General features: G+C 38.9%; 1 protein-coding gene across 1 annotated transcript in view; it reads right to left on the bottom strand.

Moving 5' to 3' along the window:
• Positions 1-21,623, bottom strand: part of MED12L (mediator complex subunit 12L) — a 386,104-nt gene that overhangs the window by 173,094 nt on the left and 191,387 nt on the right. The window lies entirely within an intron of this gene.

Below are 21,623 nucleotides of genomic sequence, written 5' to 3'. Positions count from 1 at the left end.
TGAACGAATGCTATTTTAGGACTGAAGATAAGAAAACTAAAGGGAGTTAAGATCATCATTAAGTGGGGCAGCTAGGTGGCTCAGTGGATAAAGACCCATGCCTGGAGACGGGAAGTCCTGAGTTCAAATGTGATCTGATACTTCCTAGCTGTGTGACTCTGAACCCCAATTTCCTAGCCCAGTGATGGGCAAACTACAGCCTGCGGGCCAGATGCAGCCCCTGAAATGTTCTCTCCAGCCTGCCAACATTATTCCTAATCTGATGAATACAACGAGTAGGATACAATACAATGAAACTTCGAAAGAGCTGCCTTAGAAACAGACTGACAGATGAACATCTCCTTTCCTTTGGCCCCCTCTTTAAAAAGTTTGCCCATCACTAGCCTAGCCCTTTATTGCTCTTCTGCCCTGGAACTTATCTATACCTGTAGTGCTTCTAAGACAAAAGATAAGGATTTTTTAAAATTAAAAAAAGAAAGAATGACATTTAGAGATCAGCTTGAAGAAAAGGTTTAAGATGATCTATGATAACAGATTTCTAGCAAGAAGGCTCCTGAGAGAGCACCTACTCCTACTTCTTCAACGGGAAGCTCTGTTAGGATGACAGAAGTTACTGGAAGAGCCCAAGAGAAAAGGGAGAGCAGCATGTCCTACAGAATTCCCATGGCAATCATTTAAAACTCAGTAAGTTTTTTGGACAATTTGACTTTATTCTCTTTATTAGTACATAAAAATTCCTACACAGGAAAAAAACCCTTACCTTCTGTCTCAGTATTACTTCTTCCTTTTTTTAAACCCCTACCTTTGTCTTAGAATCAATACTCTGTATAGGTTCTAAGGCAGATGAGTTATAAGTGCTAGGCAATGGAGGGTTAAGTGATTTGCCCAGGTAAAAGTACCTGGGGCTAATTTGAACCTAGGACATCCCATCTCCAAGCCCAGTTCTCTGTCCACTGAGTCACCTAGCTACCCCCTAAATTTATGCCATTTTGTAGCCAAGATGTGACCCTGGACAAGTAATTTCATCTCTCTGTCTTTGTTTATTCATCCATAAAATGGGGTAATAAAAGTACCTTATTTCCTAGCCTTGTGGCGAAGATTAAATGAGATAACTCTACAGTGCACACAATAGGCACTCTATAAATGTTAGCTATTGCTATTACTGTTTTTGATGTCTTAAATATCATCTAGTGATGACAATGATCTCATTGGAGCCCAAGAAGACTTAGTGCCATACTTAAGAGAGATGGAGTTCGAAGGTCTGAATGTATATCTTTTTTATATTGATGGTAAGACCACGGGCAAGTCCTTTTAGCCATGGCTATAAAATGGAGATGTGTGGACGCTTTGTGTGAAACGAGAACGGGCTGTATAGCAAATGACCTTATATTTATCACTGACTGACCTTTGGGTCACATCGCTGAGTAATGAGTGACCCCACTGAGACTAGAACTCGGGTCTCACCTGTACCATCACTGCCCTTAGAAGAATCTTTAAAAATTGGCTAACATTCTGTTAAAGCAGCACAGGGCCCCTTTCATTTCCACCAAGATCCCCGACTATCATTTCCATGGCTTAATTGAAAAAATGGATTTAAATGTGCCATAAGCTGCTTTAACACTGATAACTGTAAATAAGACTGTTGTAATCCAGAAACCCTCAAAGATTCTTAGTTCTGCTACTCTCTAGGAATTCCTACTCAATATCTGCTTGTGTGTGTCTGGGGGGGAGGGAGGGAATGGGGGTTCAAATTGGTCCATCAGCCACATGTCTTTGGACCACTTTCTCTTCTCATTCTGCATATGAGGACATCTGGCTTGTCTTACAAAACTTACTACAAGAAGTCGTTTGGGTCAAAAGAAGAAATCCGCTAATTCTATCATCTAAGGAACAATCATTTAGAAGCGCCGAGTGCGAAGCTTTTTCAGCTCAGCTGATGAAGATGAACACCCTTGTGAACACTTGGATATGCTTGGAGGGAGTTGGCCTAATAGCTATTCAGCAAAATTCTCTAATGGATGCTTCCTGGTTGCTTGGATGAACTGCTTCTCCCTTACAGCTTGTTAGTGACTGTTAGACCTAATCCCCTGAGAAAAGCAGCCGCCCACCCAAATTGGATTTCATTTTCATTTGCCTCAGCCTCTTCAAGGAGAGGATGATCTGAGCCCTATTCTGTGTGCTTTCTATCCTCCGTAAAGATGGGGCCACTAATCTTTCCTGGCACCAGAGAATGACTCCCGCCTACAAAATTCATGCTCAAGAAACCTTTCGGCATGAAGAAAGTATTTACCTGACGTGAGAAACAAGCCTGCTGCCATGATTGCTGAAAACCCAGGGAGATGCTTCAAGAAGAAGAGAAACCATTCAAAGGATGCCACAGCAAGAGAAAAGCATCAATGCAGTAGACGTGGGTTCATGCTAACAAAATATGGATGTGACTCTTGGTGATGCTTTTGGCTTCTACCAGTGGCCAGTCCTGGGGAGGAGCCGGGTTGGGGGCAATACTGAGCTTTCATCACTCTTTTGCCTGGTCCTCCTATTGTGGAAGGGTATGCAGGCTGGCAGCTATGGCAACTCAAGTCTATTATTTTGACCTAAGGTGGAGAAAACAGCTGGACTGGACTGATATCCTCAAGTCCCCTTTATTTGTGATCCTCTGTCTAGAACAGGGGGAGAAAAGAATCTGCTTTGAAGAAGGAAAGAACTCTAGCAAAAGGGAACAGAGAAGGCTCCACATGGCACCTGAATGGAACCTTGAAGGGAAAGGAAGAGGAAGAGGAGGAATATGCCACAAGTACGGCGATTAACTTCTAGATGGGAGCTATTTAGATATGAATTCAGATGTGGAGTAGCTTTGGTCTAGTCCGGCAAACAAGCTGAATACTAAAGAGGAGAAAAGGGAAATAAGAGTGGAAAGTTGGGTTGGAGCCAGATTATAAAAGGCCTGAAAAACAGGACAAAGAGTTTCTATTTATCTTCAAGGCAATGGGAAGCCTCCTATTTCTGAGCATGAGAATGATGGTCTGATTAGACCGGGGCTTTGGGAAACTCATTTTGGCCCTTGTGTAAAGGATGGATCAGAGAAAGGTAGGATAACCAAGTAGGAGGCAGTTGCAATAATCTAGGTTAGAGGGAATAAGGGCATGAACTAGGGTGGTAGTCTTGTGAGTGGAGAAAGGAAACAGATGAGAGAAAGGTCATCCAGGTACAACTGGCAAGATTTAGCAAAGGATATGGATTTCAGTAGAACTGGCCTGCTGATCTGGAGGTCACTGGGCTACATCTCTACCAATAAGGAGTTTATATTCTATCCAATAAGAAATGAGAGGGAAGTCAAAGATGATGCTTCAATATAGAATGTCCTGTGATCACTCATTCTGATAGAAGTAGAGGCAAGACAATAGCACCAGCTGATTTGGGAAATTGCTCAACACAGTATTTTTTTTTTCAATGAACACATTCTTGTACTCCGTGGTACCCTGCCCGCTCCTTTCGTAACTACAGAAGTGTGGCAATCTTACAGGATTATAGTATGTTGTTTTACTTCCAGGAACATGAAAAGTAAATGAGGCAAGAAATGAAGACATAGCCAGCTAAAGACTTATGAGGGAGCATCTTGACTATGGATTTAAATTCCAGAAATAGCAAATATTTGCTTCAAAGGGAAAACTACCACAATGACAACATCCTCTAGGAATAAACTGCGATCTCTAAAGTTAATTCAGTTGCCTAAGTATAAGGTCTAGTGATGGTGGCATGACTTAGTAGATACAAAACTGATCTCAGAGTCAAGAAAAAAACCTGGTTCAAGTCCTGCCTCTGATATATATTGGCTTCATGACCTTGGGCAAGATGCATAATCTCTTAGTGCCCTAAGCAAGACTTTTAAGATCCAAAGTTGCAGAGAAGATGGGAACCTCCTTTGGTGGGGGGAATTAATTCATCAGGGAATTCTCTGTATCAATGAAACCACACATCTCACCCTCATCCCCCAAGTTCTCTTGCAGAAGAGTTACTAAGTCACACCACTTATTCCTACTATGGGAACATTCAGAAAATCTTCAGTTTCTTGCACTAATTCTCCTAATGAATACTATAGCCTGGAGCATACCATCAAACTCATCTTCCTTTATGATTCCATAGTTGTAAAATGAGAGGATTGGACTTGGAGAATCTGAAGATCCCCTCTTACATCGTCACACAGTTCTCTAGCTGTGGACTGCTGACATTTTAACCTGAAAAATTTCTTTTTTTTCTCCTAAAATCTTCACCTTCTTTCTTAGTATTAATGAATTAAATTAGTAAGGATTAATTCTTTTTTTTAAAACCCCTAACTTCTGTGTATTGGTTCCTTGGTGGAAGAGTGGTAAGGGTGGGCAATGGGGGTCAAGTGTCTGAGGCCGGATTTGAACCTAGGACCTCCCGTCTCTAGGCTTGACTCTCAATCCACTAAGCTACCCAGCTGCCCCCTAGGATTAATTCTAAGACAGAAAAGTGGCAAGGGCTAAGCAAATGAGATTAAGTGACTTGCCCAGGGTCACATAGCTACAAAGCATCCAAGGTCAGTTTTGAACTCAGGACCTCCTGACTTCAAGCCTGGTTTTCTATCCACTGTGTTACCTTGGTGCTCCCCAACCTGAATTACTTCTGACAACAAGCTTCATTTCCAGCAGTAAATATGAGTTATGCTGGAGGTATATAATCATCGATGATGGGGAAAGAAGGTTGGTAATGTTGGGCATGGAGTCACCTAAGAGGTAAAGGCAGGGTGGTCTGTTTAGGAACATGGAGAAGCATAAAGGTATGAGAGTCTGGGGAGCTGAGGAGAAAAGAAAGACATGCTTTATGTAGTTCAGTTATATTTTAGGTAGCATGAAATATGCCATCCTGGGAGACAGTATTTACAGTATCGTGGTTATGGGAAAATGAGTTCCTAGTTACCAAAAACCAGTTTGCAAAAAAACTCTTGGAAAATGGTCCACTGGGAAAAACCTCTTGGTGTGCAGGAATAATTGTCATTTTTCTAAATCTGTCTTACAAAGTGACGGTAAGTTTAAGTAACTGCTGGGTAGCTCAATTACTCTGAGGAAGTAAGAGTGTAAGGGACCAGGAGAGGGCAGGTGAATGATGTCTTTCTTAAGAAGATGCATAATGAAGGCAATGACCGAAGCAAGACTGGAGCCTAGAGTTTGACTGTGAGTGCAGCCCCCAAGTTACTAAACCAATAGACAGCAGCATAGTGGACAAAACTTAGAACTAAGAGTCTAAAGACCAAGGTTCAGAACCCAATTCCCGAAATGTGGGATCTTGGGCAAGTCATCTAACCTCAATGAGTTCCAGTTAGCTCATCGTGTGAAATGAAATGAGGGTAATGTTTACGTTACCTCCCCTCACAAACTTGCTTTACTTGGAAGATGAAGTTCTGTAAACGACACAGTCTTCCAAGAATGAGGGCTACCCAAGTCGGATTTTAGCCCATTTTACAACTGTGCATAAAAACACTTTGAAAAGGGGAACACAAATTCTCAGTCTTTTATGCTTGAAAAGACAGAAGCAAAACAAAAGAGACCATCAAAACAGCTTCCTGTACAATGGGGAAGAACTCAAGTCTTCCACAAAGGCTCTACACATTGTCATTTAGGGCTCCAGAAGAAGGAAGGAAGGGGCAGGCACCACGTAAGCACTTCACTAATCCTCTCAATGATCCTAGAAGGTAGCTGCTCTTACTATCCCTATTATATCAAGGAGGAAACTCGGGCAAGCAGAAGTTAAGGTTCTATATACACAAAAATATTTCTAGCAGCTCTTTTTGGGGTGGAAAAGAATTGGAAACTGAGGGGATGCCCATCAATTGGGGAATGGTTGAACAAACTGTGGTATATGATGGCGATGGAATACTGTTGTGCTGTAAGAAATGATGAGGAGGATGCTTTGAGAAAAATCTGGGAAGACTTATATGAACTGACACAAAGTAAGCAGAGCCAGATTTATTGTTCACAGTGGCAGTAGTATTGTGGGATAATAAACTGTGATTCAAGCCAACTACAAAGGACTCATGAAGAAAAATGCTATCTGCCTCCAGAGAATGAACTGATGGAGTCTGAAGACCAAATGAAGCCAACTTTTTCTTTTACTTTTTTCTTATTTTTTCTTTCTTTTTTGTTCTCTTTTGCAACATGGCTAATATGGAAATGTGTTTTGCATGACCGAACATGTCATATCAAAGAGACTGCCTTCTCAAGGAAAGGGATCGCCCTGGAAAAGTCACTTAATCCCTACTCCTACTCCTTATCTCTCTTCTGCATTCAAATCAATACTTTTTTTTAAGACAGAAGGCATGAGTTTAACAACAAAAAAAAAAAGAATGTTAAAAATTGGTGTTTTTTACAGGTTTTTTACAGAAAAAATAAAATAAGAGCATTAAAAAAAATCAAAGTATATCTTCTCACACAAAGCCTCAGCCAAGAGAAATGAATTTTCTCTGAAGTAAAGGAGTTTAAGTGATACAGTTACGAAGCTGAAACAATTCTAGCAGACAGCCCCTCAAGAGGCAAGGGTCCTGTTCTCACCCTCCTCCCTCTTAACCATTGAAGGGAATTTTGGTTGGCAGAGTGACTTCCTACGTGGTTAATCCATTTAAATAGGAGGTGCTGCTCAATATCATAACCCGTCAGCTACTTTTTTCTCTCACTCCTTGTAACAATTACCAATGTTCACTTCATTAGACAAATGTTTTTTCTAATAAACCAAAAACTAATCAAATTACTATAGTCAACCATTAACAAGTATCATCTGCAATGGTGAGAAGTTAGAAGCCTCCTCAATTAGACAGGAGTGAAGCAAGGATGCCCATCATCACCCCTATTATTGAATATTGGGTTAGAGATGCTAGCTTTAGCAATAAGAAAAAAAAAGGAAATTGAAGGAATTGGAGTAAATAATGAGGAAACTCAACTATTACTCTCTGCAGATGATATGATGGTATACTTAGAAAGTCCTAGGGAATCAACTAAAAAACAAGTTGAAATAATTTAGTAAAGTTGTATGATATAAAATATACCCACAGAAATCATCAGCATTTCTGCATGTTACCAACAAAGTTCAGCAGCAAGAGACAGAAAGAGAAATTTCATTTAAAACAACTAGATAATATAAAATACCGAGGAATCTACTTACCAAGACAAATACAGGAATTATATGAACACAATTACAAAACACTTATCATACATATGAAGTCAGATCTAAGCAAATGGAGAAATAGTAATTGTTCATGGGTAGGCTGAACTAATATAATAAAATGACAATTCGACTTAAACTAATTTACTTCTTCAGTACCAAACCAATCAAACTACCAAATAATTATTTTATAGAACTAGAAAAATAATAACAAAACCATATGGAAAAAAGGTCAAAAATATCAAGGGAATTAATGAAAAAAAAATGTGAAGGAAGGTGAGTCCAGCAGTACCAGATCTCAAACTGCACTAGAAAGCAATAATCATCAAAATAGTCTGGCTAAAAAAAAAACAGAATGTTAGCTCAATGGAAGTAATTAGATAACCAACATATAGGGGTAAATATATGATAAATCCAAAGTCCCTATCTTTTGGGATAAGAATTCATTGTTTAGCAAAAACTGCTGGGAAAATGGGAAAACAATATGGCAGAAACTAGGTGTAAACCAAAATCTCACATCCTGTACACTAAGATATATCAAAATGGGTACATGATTTGGATAAAAAGGGTGATATCAAAAGTTAATTAGGAGAACATATAAAAATTTACCTGTCAGATCTATGAAGGAGGGAAGAATTTATGATCAAACAAAAGGTAGAGAGTATTATAAGATGCAAAATGAAAAATTTTGATTGTGTTAAGTTAAAATGTTTTAGATAAACAAAACTAATGTAACCAAAATTAGAAGGGAAACAATAAACTTGAAAAAAATTTCTTTAACAAATTTCTCTGATAAAAAAATCTTATTTCTCAAATCTTATAAGAAGCTGTAAGAATACAAGCCATTCTCCAATTGACAAATGGTCAAATGATATGAACATGCAATTTTCAAATGAAGAAATCAAATCTATTAATAATCATATGAAAAAAATTCTAAATCACTCTCAATGAGGGAAATGCAAATTAAAACATGGCCAAGTTACCGCCTCATACATATCAGATAGGCCGACATGGCAGTATAGGAAAGTGGTAAATGTTGGAGGGGATGCGGTAAAATTGGGACACTGATGCATTGTTGGTGGGAGATACAAACTCATCCAACCATTCTGGAGGACAATTTGGAGTCATACCTAAAGGGCAACAAAACTGTGCGTACCCTTTATTCCTGTGATACCACTATATGTCTGTATCCTAAAGAGATCATAAAAAAGGAGAAAGAACCTACTTGTTTAAAAATATTTATAGCAGCTCCTTCTGTGGTGGCAAAGAATTGGAAATAGAGGGGATGTCCATTAACTAGGGAATGACTGAACAAATTGTGTTTTTGTTAGTGATGGAATACAATTGTGCTATAAGAGAGAAGCAGGATGATTTTTTAAAAAGCTGGAAAGATCTGCAGGAATTGATGCAGAATGAAATAAGCAGAACATTTGTTCACAGTAAGAGCAATATTTCATGATGACCAATTGTGAAAATGTGGCTAATTTCAGCAATTCAACGATCTGGGACAATCCTGAAAGATCTATGAGGGAGGGGAAATGCTATCTACCTCCAGAAAAAAACAAACTGTTGAGTCAGATGGATATAGATCAAAGCATGTTAACTCTTCCATCAGTGGATTTACAGTTTTATTTTGTGGTTTTGGTTTTGTAGGAGCGTGTTCTTACAATAGCCAATATGGAAGTGTGTTTGGCACGATAGAAAAAAGAAAGGGGGAAAAAAGTTGGAAACTTCTTTTACATGTAATGGTGGGAAAAATAAGTGAAAAAAATAAATTTAAAGAAAAAACATACTTTAGTCTGAATTCCCATTTTGGGGGGCCTCGCTCAGTGATTCTACTCACTAATAAACAAAACCTCCCATATTCATACTGATGAAAATAAGAACAGTAAATCTCCAAGGTATTTCAAGGCTCTTTCAGTACTTGAGTGATTCCATGAAGCAGGAAGAGCAAGATATTTGCATGCCCATATTAGAGATGAGGAAATAGTCCATTAACAAAGCCTCCCTAACTGCTCTTCCCATAATGGGAGTTTGCCAGAATTTTGATCAGCTTGCTGAATACAATCAATCTTTATTAACTGCCTTCTCTGTACAGACCATTGTCCTAGGGAAGGGAGAGGGGGGAGAAGGGAAGAGCAGAAGCTAAAAAAAAAATATTAAGTACGGTCCTAAACTTCATAGAGTTTATACTTTATGATGGTTGCTTTTGCTTGTTGTTGTTGAGTTGTATCCAACTCTTTGTGACTCCGTTTGGGGTTTTCTTGGCAAAGATACTGGAGTAGTTTGCATTTCCTTCTCCAGCTCATTTTACAGATGAGGAAACCGAGGCCAACAGGATTAAGTGACTTGCCCAGGGTTACACAGCTAATAAAGCTGTGAAACTAGATGAACTCAGGGAGATGAGTCTTCCCGACTCCAGGACCAGTGCTCTGTGCACTATGGTACTACTTACTTGTCTAAGAAGTCTGTCACAGTCTAATAGAAAATAAGGTTCCTGAGCATGGGCATTGTTTGATCTCTGTCCTCAAAGTCTCAGTGCCTAACATAGTAACTGTAATCAATACCTGGTGATTTAGATGATGTAGAACTAATAAGCATCCCAGAAAGTCAAGTGCAAAGCAGCAGCAATCACACTGGATCATTACACCAATGGCTCCTATAGTATATAATACTATAAACCCAAGACTCGTTTTCTATGTTGAAAATCCCGGATTACTGTTTAAAATCCAGCTGTAATTTAACACATAGAACAAAGAGCCTTTAAAAAAGAAGGCCGGAATCACTTAATAATGTCCACGGTATTATCCTCTAAGCGGCTAAATCTTTACTTTGAGTTTTTACTGACATTTCTTCAAATTTGTTAACAAGCTCTCAGGTTTAAGCAGTATAAAACGATTCTAGTGAATACGAATGATTGCAAAGGAAAAAACTTGACTCCGAAGAAGAGAGAGAAGAGAAAATATCTCTTTACAGACGTGGGATGGGAAGAAATGTAAGGATGTTAGACATTGCATATAACATATGATTTTTTAAGTTAATAATGTGTTATGTTAAATATATGTTCTTTTTTTCCTTTTATTCTTTCATCTTTGTTATTAAGAATTGTTCCCTGCAAAGGGAAGGAGAGGGAGACAAGGAGAAACATTTCAGTGTTATGAAAAAAAAGATAATCATAAAAATAAAACATTCAAAAGTAAAATAATGCAAAAGCAATCTCAGAATTTTCTTTCCTTTGGAATTTAGTGTAATGTTACTTCACAGTAAGGACCGAGGGTTGGGGCAGAGGATGCTTCAAGTTTCTTCCTCTGACCTACACTTTTCAGGCGCTACACTATATACTTCAAAGATGTGTAATGCAACAATGAAGTCAATTCATTTCATAAGATGCTACTTGCTTCACCTAACAGAAGGTGGCGATATTTTATCGCTGTTGTTTTCCAATCTTACTCTAAAAAGGAAAAAAACAAATGTGATATGCAAAGCAAATCAACTCTCAGGGTAGCTATCATTTCTTTCTGGAGGAGAAAGTCCTGAAAAGATGAGACAATGGCTGATTTTTTCAAGAAGGAAAGAATACATGAGTCATGTATCTGTCACCAAGATCAGACACCGAAATGGAGTACCCAAGGAACAAGGGGAAAACCCGAGAGTTGGCTCTAACTCAAAAATCAAGAGAATTTTAGGTCCTGAAATAAGGTAAAAACAAAAGAGCTAATGTGACTAGTGAAAAGCGAAGAGAGGGAGAAGGGGTGGGGACTGATTTTATTACTATGGGGAACTCCCAAATTACAAAACTCCATCTGTTGGGGCAGGCAGGCTAACACATTCTCTATAATTTATAGTCTCTTATGAGGGATTCTTGGAACACTGAAAGATTAAGCGATTTGACCAGGATCACACGGCCAGTATATATCAGAAGCAGAAATGGAACCCAGGTCTTTCTGATTCCTAAGCTTTATTTGCGATATTTGAGTAAATTACCTTCCAAGGCTAATGATTTTCATATAAAGCATTATTTACATTTTGAACTCCTTAAAGAAAGAGCATAGTGTAGTTCACAAAGGATTACATATGGAGTAGCAGTATGGGATTGACCTTGGGCAAGTTACCTGTGGAGATCAGCCCCACTGGTCAATCTATCATTAAGCACTAAGGTATCAACTGCCCTTGAAGAAAATGATGGAGTCTGAATGTAGACTGAAGCATGCCATTTTTCATTTTGTTTCCTCTATTAATTTTTCTCTAGTAGAAGCAATATGTATCTTCTTTCACAAAATGATGAATGTGGAAATATGTATTACATGATAGCACATATACCACCTATATTATGATATTATTATGTATTAACTGAAGATTCAGGGAAAGGTGGGGGGTGAGAGCATTTATCACAAAATATGAGGAAACAATTAAAACTATCTATATATAACCTGGAAAAATAAAAAAAAAAAACATGCGTTATCAAAAAAAGCAGCATGAGAAGCTAGTAGGGACACAAAGTAAAAGGAAAACCAGCTACTTTCCTCAAGCAGGTCCTCATTTTCCTAACCCAAAGAGGGGAAAGTTTGGAAGTGATCTCTAAGGTCCTATCCAGCTCTAACATTCTCTGATCAATTATCTGTCCAGGAAACTGTACCAGGAATCCAAACATCTATTTTATGCAGACTAATAGATTAACACAAAGATCCTCTGAATCAGAAATCTTCAGTTCTGTGACTAGTTTACAAGTTTTCATCAAGCATTTCCTGGTTGCCATGCTACAAATAGGCAACTTTTCTAGAACTATCACCTGAGGTTGGTATCTGAGACCAAGTTTTGCTTTTTTTTTTTTTTTTTTTTTTTAAACCTATACCTTCCATCTTGGAGTCAATACTGCGTATTGGCTCCAAGGCAGAAGAGTGGTAAGGGTAGGCAATGGGGGTCAAGTGACTTGTCCAGGGTCACACAGCTGGGAAGTATCTAAGGCCAGATTTGAACCTAGGACCTCCCGTCTCTAGGCCTGACTCTCAATCTACTGAGCTACCCAGCTGCTCCCTTGCTTTTCTTTTTATGTTTGTGTCCCCAAAGCTTTTTAAAGAAAGTCTTGTTGAATAACATAATGGAGGATAAAGAATATGACTAACATTTTCAATGGCTTCCTAGGGTATATTATTTATATTCTATACTAGCTGATGAAATCAAAGGAAAACAGTGAGCCAGATGGAGATCTTACTCCCCAAACACTAATCCCCAAATTAGTAGTATCAAGAGATGTAGATAACCATCATTTACCTTCTACCAGAACATGGATCAAGGGGATTCATAACTTTTTATAAACTATTAGAGGTCTTCTTTAACACTTCTTCCAGCCACAAGTTGGAAGAACAAAGGTGTGTTTGACTTATGCCTGAAATAGAAATTTTTAACTTGGGGTCTATGAACTTATATTGTTTAAAAAAATGTGTGTATGTATATGTATGTGTGTGTACACACACACACACACACACACACACACATATATATATTTCAATTGTTTTGCAAATAACTGGTTTCCTCTGTAGACCCATGTGCTTTATTAATGTATTTAAAAATTATTCTCAGAAGACATCCATAAATTTCATCAGATTATCAAAGGAGTCCATGAAACAAAAAAAAAGTTAAGACCTCCTGATCTAAAGTGAGATTGGAATATTACATGATGTAAAACTTGCTCTCTACTGGCATAAATTCTTAAATATTCCCTATGAAAACACTGTACATAGTTATAGCAATATTGTGGAATGATCAAGTGTGATGGATTTAGCAAATATTAGGAATACAATGATCCAGAACAATTCTGAGAGACTTATGACAAAGAATGCTGAAAAAATTGTTGAAATAAGAATGCAGACGAAAGCCTGCAATCTATCACTTGTTTATTTGCGCATATGCTTTGGGGTATTCATTTTATAAGCTTATTCACTTATAAAAATGAATAATATGGAAATATATTTTGTGTGATAATATATGTATAACACAGAATTGAATTGCTTGCCAGCTTCAGGATGGGGAGGGAAGAAAAGAGGGAGAAAATTTGGATCATATAACTTCAGAAAACTTATGTGGAATTTTGTTATTACATGTAATTCATAATACATTTTTAAAAATAATTTTTTTAAAAAAATGTAAAAAGAAATATTTCCTATGGAACTTCAGTCACTCTTCTTACTCCCAAGAATATCAAAAAGGAAGGAAACCAAAACTTCTCACTTGTTTCTGATAAGTTTTGAATGTATATGCCTTCAAATCAGAAATGGGAAGAAATATATTAAGGAGATAAAGAGATTAGCAACTTGGATGATCCTTCCAGTTTCTTTCATCTTCACTATTCCATGATGATATGTACCTGTGGTTTCCCATGACAAAATCTAGGCTCCCCAAGGACAAGAACAATGTCCTTTTATCTTTGTAAATTCCCTCTCCCCAGCCCACACTCACCTTCTCCCAAAGCCTAAAGTACTACTTGCTGACTGATGGACCGGTAAAAGGAGGAGAGGGGTTTTGTAGGGAAAGGTATGTATAAACTTAAAGAAAAAAACCCATTTCTTGTTCTTAGTTTAAGCCTTTGGGGCAGGGCCAAAATAAGAAGCCTATCTAACAACCGTTCAAAAGTTTGGGGAATAGAACATATTTGAGAGTAGAGAACATTTCTTTGATGTGGTCTGGTTCATTCCTTTGCGTTTATCAAAGCTGAAATACTTATATTAATAACAACATTAAAAATCTAATCTTGGGGGGAAAATTGGTAAGTAAAGAAAAGGGTTTGTTTAAAATGCAGTTAGTACTGTTTGGCATAGTGAAACATTAATTTTAACATTAGTGAGAGATCGAAATTATCTGGAAATCCAAAATATTTTCCTGTTCTGATAAAAAAAAAAAAGTATGTGGGTGAACTAGTCTTAATGCAGAAAAGTCAATACGGAATATAGAGTATACCACACCTAAATCAAATGGCGACAAAGCAGACAGTATAATCAATTACTTCAATATTATTGCTTATTCAGCAATTACTTCAATATCTTCATGATTGCAAATAATTGAAGAAGACAACTGTATATTAACGACAGCAACTAATAGCTATATAGAACCTGCTATATGTCAAACACTGTGCAAAGTACTTTATAAATAATATCTCACTGAGGACTGTAACAATTCATTAGTCCCAGTTCAGAGATGAGGAAACTGAGACAAGCAGGTTAAGTGACTTGCTCAGGGTCACCCAGGAAATAAGTATCTGAAGCAAATTTGAACTCAGGTCTTCCTGATACCAAGTTCCACCAACTAGCCCCATTATAAAGAAATTCAGAAATAATTAGGCACTAGAATATAAATATAATAAGAGGCATAGTTCCTGCAGTTGCTAATAATTCATCCCTGCTAAGTATACTAGCTAAGATTTGATCTTTCATTAGCCTTAACTGACAGAGCATTTACAAATTTAAATGCTTTCCTGTTCCAACAATTCAGATATTTTTTTTCCTTTGACCCTCACCTTATATGCTAATCTTCAGTTAATTTATCTGAGCCACATAATAGAGGATCTAATTACAAAGGATCTTTTTTAACCCTCACCTTCCATCTTAGAATCAATACTGAGTATCCATTCTAAGGCAGAAGAGTGGTAAGGGATAGTGACTTGCCTAGCTAGGAAGTATCTGAGGCCAGATTTGAACCCAGCATCTCTGTTCTCTAGATCTGGCTCTCAATCTACTGATCCATCCAATCTGCCCCCAATTACATATGATCCTGCCACATTTTCTCATTCTTAGATGTCTTCTCTCTCCAGAAAGCTTATAAACTTCTTGAAGGCTAAGGCAAAGACCACAGATGAACACGGTCCTCTTTATATAGAGTATTATTGGATAAATATCCTTTAGTCTGTGGGTTTAATGTCCCCAGATTGCTTTGTATTCGATTCCATCTGTCTTGCTGATGCATCCAAAGGACCATCTGGCATTCATTTCCAGTTGCCCTGCATCTGAGCCCACCTTTGTGTGTTGTTTCCCTCAATTACAAAGTGAATTCCTTGATTTCTATTTGTCACCTCAGTGCTTAGCACACATTAAGTAATTAATACAGATCGTTGGTCGCAACCTCCTTGGTTTAGAGATGAAGAACTGGACATTGCTCAAAGGCTCAGAAGGAGCAAAGGTGGGATTTGAACCCACAGCCCTTGACTCCAGACCAGGACACTTAATAAGTGCTTTTCTATTCATCTATTTAACTCAATGATCATTTATATTTGTTTCGGCACCTATTCTCAATCAGGGAAAACGTGGTGCTGAGCAGGTTCCACGGTATAGGAGGGATGACACGTACTAATAACAGAATTATAGTAGGGAGAGCCAGGTGCAGAGATGGGAAGTCCTGGTTCAAATCTGGCCTTAGACACTTCCTAGCTGTGTGACTCTGGGCAAGTCACTTAATCCTCATTGCCTCGTCCTTCTCACTCTTCTGTCTTGGAACCAATACATAGCACTGACTCTAAGATGGCAGGGAAAGATTTGTTTGTTGTTTTTTTTAATGGAATTATAGAGCACTTTATGGTTTATATTATCACAGTTGAAAATTTTATTTAAAAATAAAACCAGTTTGGTGAATGGATGAATACATACTTCAAGATCAGTTAATCGATGAGATTATAGCAACCTTGGACAGCTGCCGCTGGGTCTGGGTCCAACTTACTTTTCCCGTGCAAAGGAAACTTAATAAAAAAGGAGATCATTAGCCATTGGGTGGTAAAATTTTTACATAAGAAAAGCAGAGATTAAATGATATGGTAAGAAATGGAAAGTACACTGGACTGGCCAGAGGAAGATTCTTCTTCTACCTCATGGATTTCGATTTCTTCATACGTGAAATGAGACGTTTGGATCGCATGATCTCTAAAAGTTATTCCTTCCAGCTTGGGAATCCTACCATTCTAAGGGAGGATGGAGAGGCATCCCTTTCTTATTTCAGGAAATTAATTCCTGGGTACAGCCTTCATGGGGATGGGGGCAAGAATGGAGAATGTTTTCCATTCTACTCACCAGAAAAAATTCACTCAAATAAAGCATTCATTCAACTAGGGGGCACGATAGATGGAGCCCCGAGTCAAGAAGACCCGAGTTCACATCCGACCTCAGACACGTCCTATCTGAACTCAACCAAGTCAGATGGACTGCCAGCCTCAAGTTTCCTCATTTATAAAATGGGTATATTAATAGCACAACCTCCTTTATTGTAAAGACCAAATGGAATAATATTTGTCAAGCATTTTGCGAATCATAAAGCATAATGTTGGTTACTACTCATGATGTACCCAACATTTTGCTAGATCCTCAGGAGAAAAGCCAAGCAGTTCCTCTCCTCAAAGAGTTTATATTCCATAGGGGAGGAAGAGAATGGAAGAGGAAAATGTATATACCTTGACCTATGTCACTTTACAAATATGTTCTCATTTGATCCTGACATTTATAGAGTGCCAACCATCTGCCAGACACCATGCTAAGTGATTTACAAATATCTCATTTGATCCTCACTACAACCTTGCAATGTAGATACTATTATTATGCCATTTTATAACTGAGGAAACCGAGGCAGCAAGTGCTTAGTGGCTTACCCAAGGTCCACAGAAAGGAAATATCTGGGGCTGGATTTGAACTTGAATCTTCTTGACAACCTAGCTAGCCACCTACCTACTTCCCCAAAACACATTAAAGAAGAAGAGATTCCCAATAACTGGGGAGGTTGGAATTCAATCAAAAAATTATCAGAGGGGCAGTTAGGTGGCTCAGTGAATAGAAAGCCATCAAATCTGTCCTCAGATGTTTCTTAGCTGTATGACCTTGGGCAAGTCACTTAGCCCCAATTGTCTAGCCCTTACCATTTGTTCTTTTGCCTTTATATCAATTCTAAAATGGAAAGTGAGGGTTTGAAAAATAAAAGTTACTGGTGTCTAAGAACAGTTCCTTCTAACAAAAAAAATACCATTATTTAACACTTAAGCACTATGCCAAAACAAAATATTTTATATTCATCTCTCATGTGAGATTCACATACTGTTTTATCTACCTCTATGACCAGCTACTCTGGGTCATGAACAGAGAAAAAGCAGCAGCCACAATTCCAAAAGCCCAGGGAAGCTCTGGGAAATCAATGCCCTGGAAAAGAGCCAAGTTTACTTTTTCTCTAATCCAGTATGGACTCGACCCTAAGACATGAGTTCATCCTCATACCAAAGCGTTCCCTCAGTGCCTGCTTTGGCCTCCATGTACCACCTCCCACTGGCACTGAATTCCAACCAGGTAATCTAAATGGACCATGGCCTTTCTCTGAAGCTCAAATCTTAGGAGGCTTTCTGCTTGCAATAACAGGAAAAAACAATTTTCCCTTTCACTGTCCCAAAGGAGAAATTGTTTGGAGGGCCTCTAATGAATAACAGAAAGCACTAATCTAGCCGGCCACAGGGTTGGGCTACCGTATCCATTAAGGCAAATTAAGCTCCCTAGAAGGAGAAGAAGATAAATCTGAAAATACTGAAGGAATAAAATAACCCCACATGGCCCCAGAGTCCACCCTTCTTCCATTTCTCCCAGTCAAAGCACCATACCTACTTTCAGGATTTCTGGGACCAAACCGTGAGCCAGGGGACTATTTCACTGAGTTTTATAAAATATTGAGGGAAGAAAATCAAATTAGACAAAATACAAGCAACTGAGACCCCTGTAGGGTATCCAAATAGAACGACGGTTGTTATTGATGTTGGTAACGGCAGGCTTAGATAATTCTTAAACCCAGAATATTTTTAGGATATTTTAAAACTTCTCTTCCTTATTAGCCTGACCTTGACAAATGTCAATGTACTTTTACACGAGAATAAACACCTTCATCTCTATTCGTGTAGCTGGATTACTTGATGTATATAGTAAAATTCTTCTGAACTTCCAATATTGCTCTGATTTTCTGGGTCTCTTTTTTGGCTTCCTTCTGCTCTGATACTATTTCTTCTTTTTTGGGGGGGTATCATTATTACTCCCCCTTACTTCCCTCATAATTCCCCTTACTCTTCCTCCCCCCCAAATAAAAGCCCTCCCACATAACAAATAATTACAGGCGAACAAAAGAATTCATTGAGGTTTTCAAAAAGACCTCTAAGGTTGCTTCCAATTCTAAATATAAAATTCAAACAATTTGTGGTTTTTGAGGAGGCCAGGGATGTCGTGCAAGTTAGGCATAGCCTAGCTAGAGTCAGTCCTTTATTAGTACCACTGCTAACGGGAATGACAACAAGAGCACATTCTATTTATATAGCGCATTACAATTTCCAAAGGGCTTCCCCCTAAAAACTGGGTAGCCAATAGTGGATATTTTGTGGGTCCAGACTTGTAACTTCTTTACTCGATCGATATACAATAAATGCTTTCTAAGTGCCAGTCCTGGGAATACAAAGTACGACAAAAGCCAGCCCTCGGTCCTCAATGAACTCGTATTAATTGGGGGGGGGGGGGGGGGGGGCATGGTGCAAACAACTTTATACAAGCAAGATATTTGCTTTCAGTCATTTCAGTCATGTCTGACTCTTTGTGACTTCATTGGGGGTTTTCTTGGCAAAGATTCTGGAATGGTTTGCCATTTCCTTCTCCAGCTCATTTGACAGATTAGGAAATTGAGGCAAAAATAGGGTTGAATGACTTGCCTGGAGTCTAAGGTCAGATTGGAACTCAGGAAAATGAGTCTTCCTGACTCCAGACCTAGCACTCTACTCTATTCACTGGGTCACCCAGTTTCCCTCACAAACAACATATAGGCAAGATAAATTAGAAATAATTAACAAAGGGAAGGCATCAGAATTAAGGATAGGGAAAGGCTCCCATTTAGGCAACTCTGATGTGGCAAACCACTTTAGTAATGGACACAGGACTTTATTTTATTTTATTTTTTACACTTAAACAGTGATATAGTTTCATTTATTTTTTTTAATTTTTATTTTGAATATTTCCCCTGGTTACATATTTCATGTTCTTTCCCTCTCCCCCAAACCCTCCTACCCCCCCTTAGCCGACGCACAATTCCACTGGGTTTTACATGAATCATTGATCAAGACCTAATTCCATATTACTGAGAGTTGGACTAGAGTTACCGTTTAGTATCTCCAACCCCAATAATGTCCCCATCAGCCCATGTGTTCAAGCAGTTGTTTTTCTTCCGACACAGGACTTTAAAACACGGGTTCTTTATCTTTTTCTTGTATCATGTCCCTCATACCACTTCCTACCTTGGGCAATCTGATGAAGCCTATCAGTTCCCTCTCAGAATAATGCTTATTTCTTTTTATTCATTCATTCATTCATTTATATTTATTGATTTAGAATATTTTTCTATGGCTCCATGATTCATGTTCTTTCCCTCACCTTCTCTCTCCCCGACTCCTGGAGCCGATGAGCAATTCCACTGGGTTTTACATGTATTCATGTTTATTTTTTTAAAACACAGAAGACATAGGATTACAAAAGGAACTCATCCTATTAAATAACATTTCCCAGGCTTCCTGAGAGGTAATAGGTTATGGCGGTGAAGGGGTTAAGATGGCTAGAAGACAGGAGTGAGAGAAGAAAGCTTAGGTAAGAATTGGCTGAGGGCCAAAGATGTCAAATCTGATAACACACCTGCAGGCTCTTAAGGGAAGCTGTGAGGCCAATTCATGTGCTCCCTTCCCAAGCCCAGCTCCACAAAGAATGTGGCGACTTTCTAGTGTTTAATTGCTACTTATATGGAAGAAGACTGCAGACTGGGATGAGGAAGAGAGAACGGCAGGGAGGAGAGACAGACGCCTTGGGAAAAAAGCTATTTATCTCATTTTTGCTGTTGTTGTTCAGTTGTATCTAGCTCTTCATGAACCTATTTGGGATTTTCTTGGCAAAGATACTGATGCGGCTTGCCATTTCCTTCTCCAGCTCATTTTACAGATAAGGAAACTGAGGCAAACAGGATGAAGTGATTTGCCCAGGATCACATAGATAGTGTCGGATGCTGGACTTGAACTCAGGAAGAGGAATCTTCCTGACTCCAGGGCTGGCCCACTATCTACTGTACTACGTAGCTGCCTCTATTTATCTCCTAGTAGAAGCTGAATCCGAAGAGAGTAAGGCTGACCACAAAATATACTACAATAACTTTATAGAGTGTGTCTATAGAGGAAGTCTTGGGGGAGCTCAGTGGGGCGGTGAGGGGGGGACCTAGATGGGGTCATGCCAGTTTCCATGAGAAGAAAGGAGGGAAGAACAAGAAATTATAAACTAGCTTCCCTTGCTGCTTCTGTGGGTTTGTAAGAGGTGGGGCTACGTAACCAAACACACCATGGGTAATGTCAAAATCATAGAATCTCAAGACTTGAAAAGGATGTTGGGGGCCACCTTCTGCAGCCTGTAACCCTGTCTACTGGACATCATGTCTAATGTATAACCGATCTCCATCTAGTCCAGTATAGCTCTCCCGGGGGAGTCTCTACCCTATATCCAACATCTCAGGATTTAATTCAGTCTATACTCCTCCTCCACTAACCTTTGCTTAAAAAGCTTTGGTGATGGGGAGCCCACCTCCTCCCAAGATTTCTCATTCAGAAAAATCACAGAATCCCTCCTTGGTCAACTAGTTCAAAGTCATACCTGAATAATCACTGGCAAGTTTAATTAAAGACTTCCAAAAAGATGAAACCCATCATCTTCCAAGGAAGCCCAAGTTATTTTGGGACCGTGCTAACTGGAAGTTCTTCCTCACAAATGAAAAAATCTACTTTTGTGCAACCCTCCACTCCTACCTGTCCCTCAGGGCTCCTAATTCTGCCCTCATGGGGTCAAGCAAAGCAAATCTAATTCACGAGATAATATTCATAAAGGATTTATTAGCACAGTGCCTAGCACCTAGTAGGTGTTTAATAAATCCTCGTTCCCCTCAGCAATAGCTCTCAAATAACAGCTACTCTCTAATGAGTATGAAAGGAACCAATAGAATTCTGCACTCATTGCCCAAATCGTGCTATCTTTCTAAGTCATTAGCTGTGGACATTTATTAAGAGCCTACTACGTGGGGGCCATTGGTGACAGTGAATAGAGAGCTAAACCTGGAGAGGGGAGGTCCTGGGTTCAAATCTAGCCTCAGGTATTTCCTACTGTGTGATCCTGTTAAAGTAGTTAACCCCAACTGCATAACCCTTAGTGCTCTTCTACCTTGGAATTGTTCCTTGATATTGATTTTAAGATGAAAGGTAAGGGTGGGGATGGGAGAGGAGGAGAGGGAGAGGGAGAAGAAAAAGGAGAGGGAGAGGAAAAAGGAGAGGGAAAGGGAGGGGGGAGGTAGAGAGGGAGTGAGAGAGGGAGGGGGAGGGAGAGAAGGACGGGGAGGTAGAGAGGGAGAGATACAGGGAGAGGGAGGGGGAAGGGGAGAGG

Source organism: Gracilinanus agilis, chromosome 3 (genome assembly GCF_016433145.1).
Source record: "Gracilinanus agilis isolate LMUSP501 chromosome 3, AgileGrace, whole genome shotgun sequence".
Taxonomy (NCBI): Eukaryota; Metazoa; Chordata; class Mammalia; order Didelphimorphia; family Didelphidae; genus Gracilinanus; species Gracilinanus agilis.
This window is presented reverse-complemented; position numbering and strand designations above follow the sequence as displayed.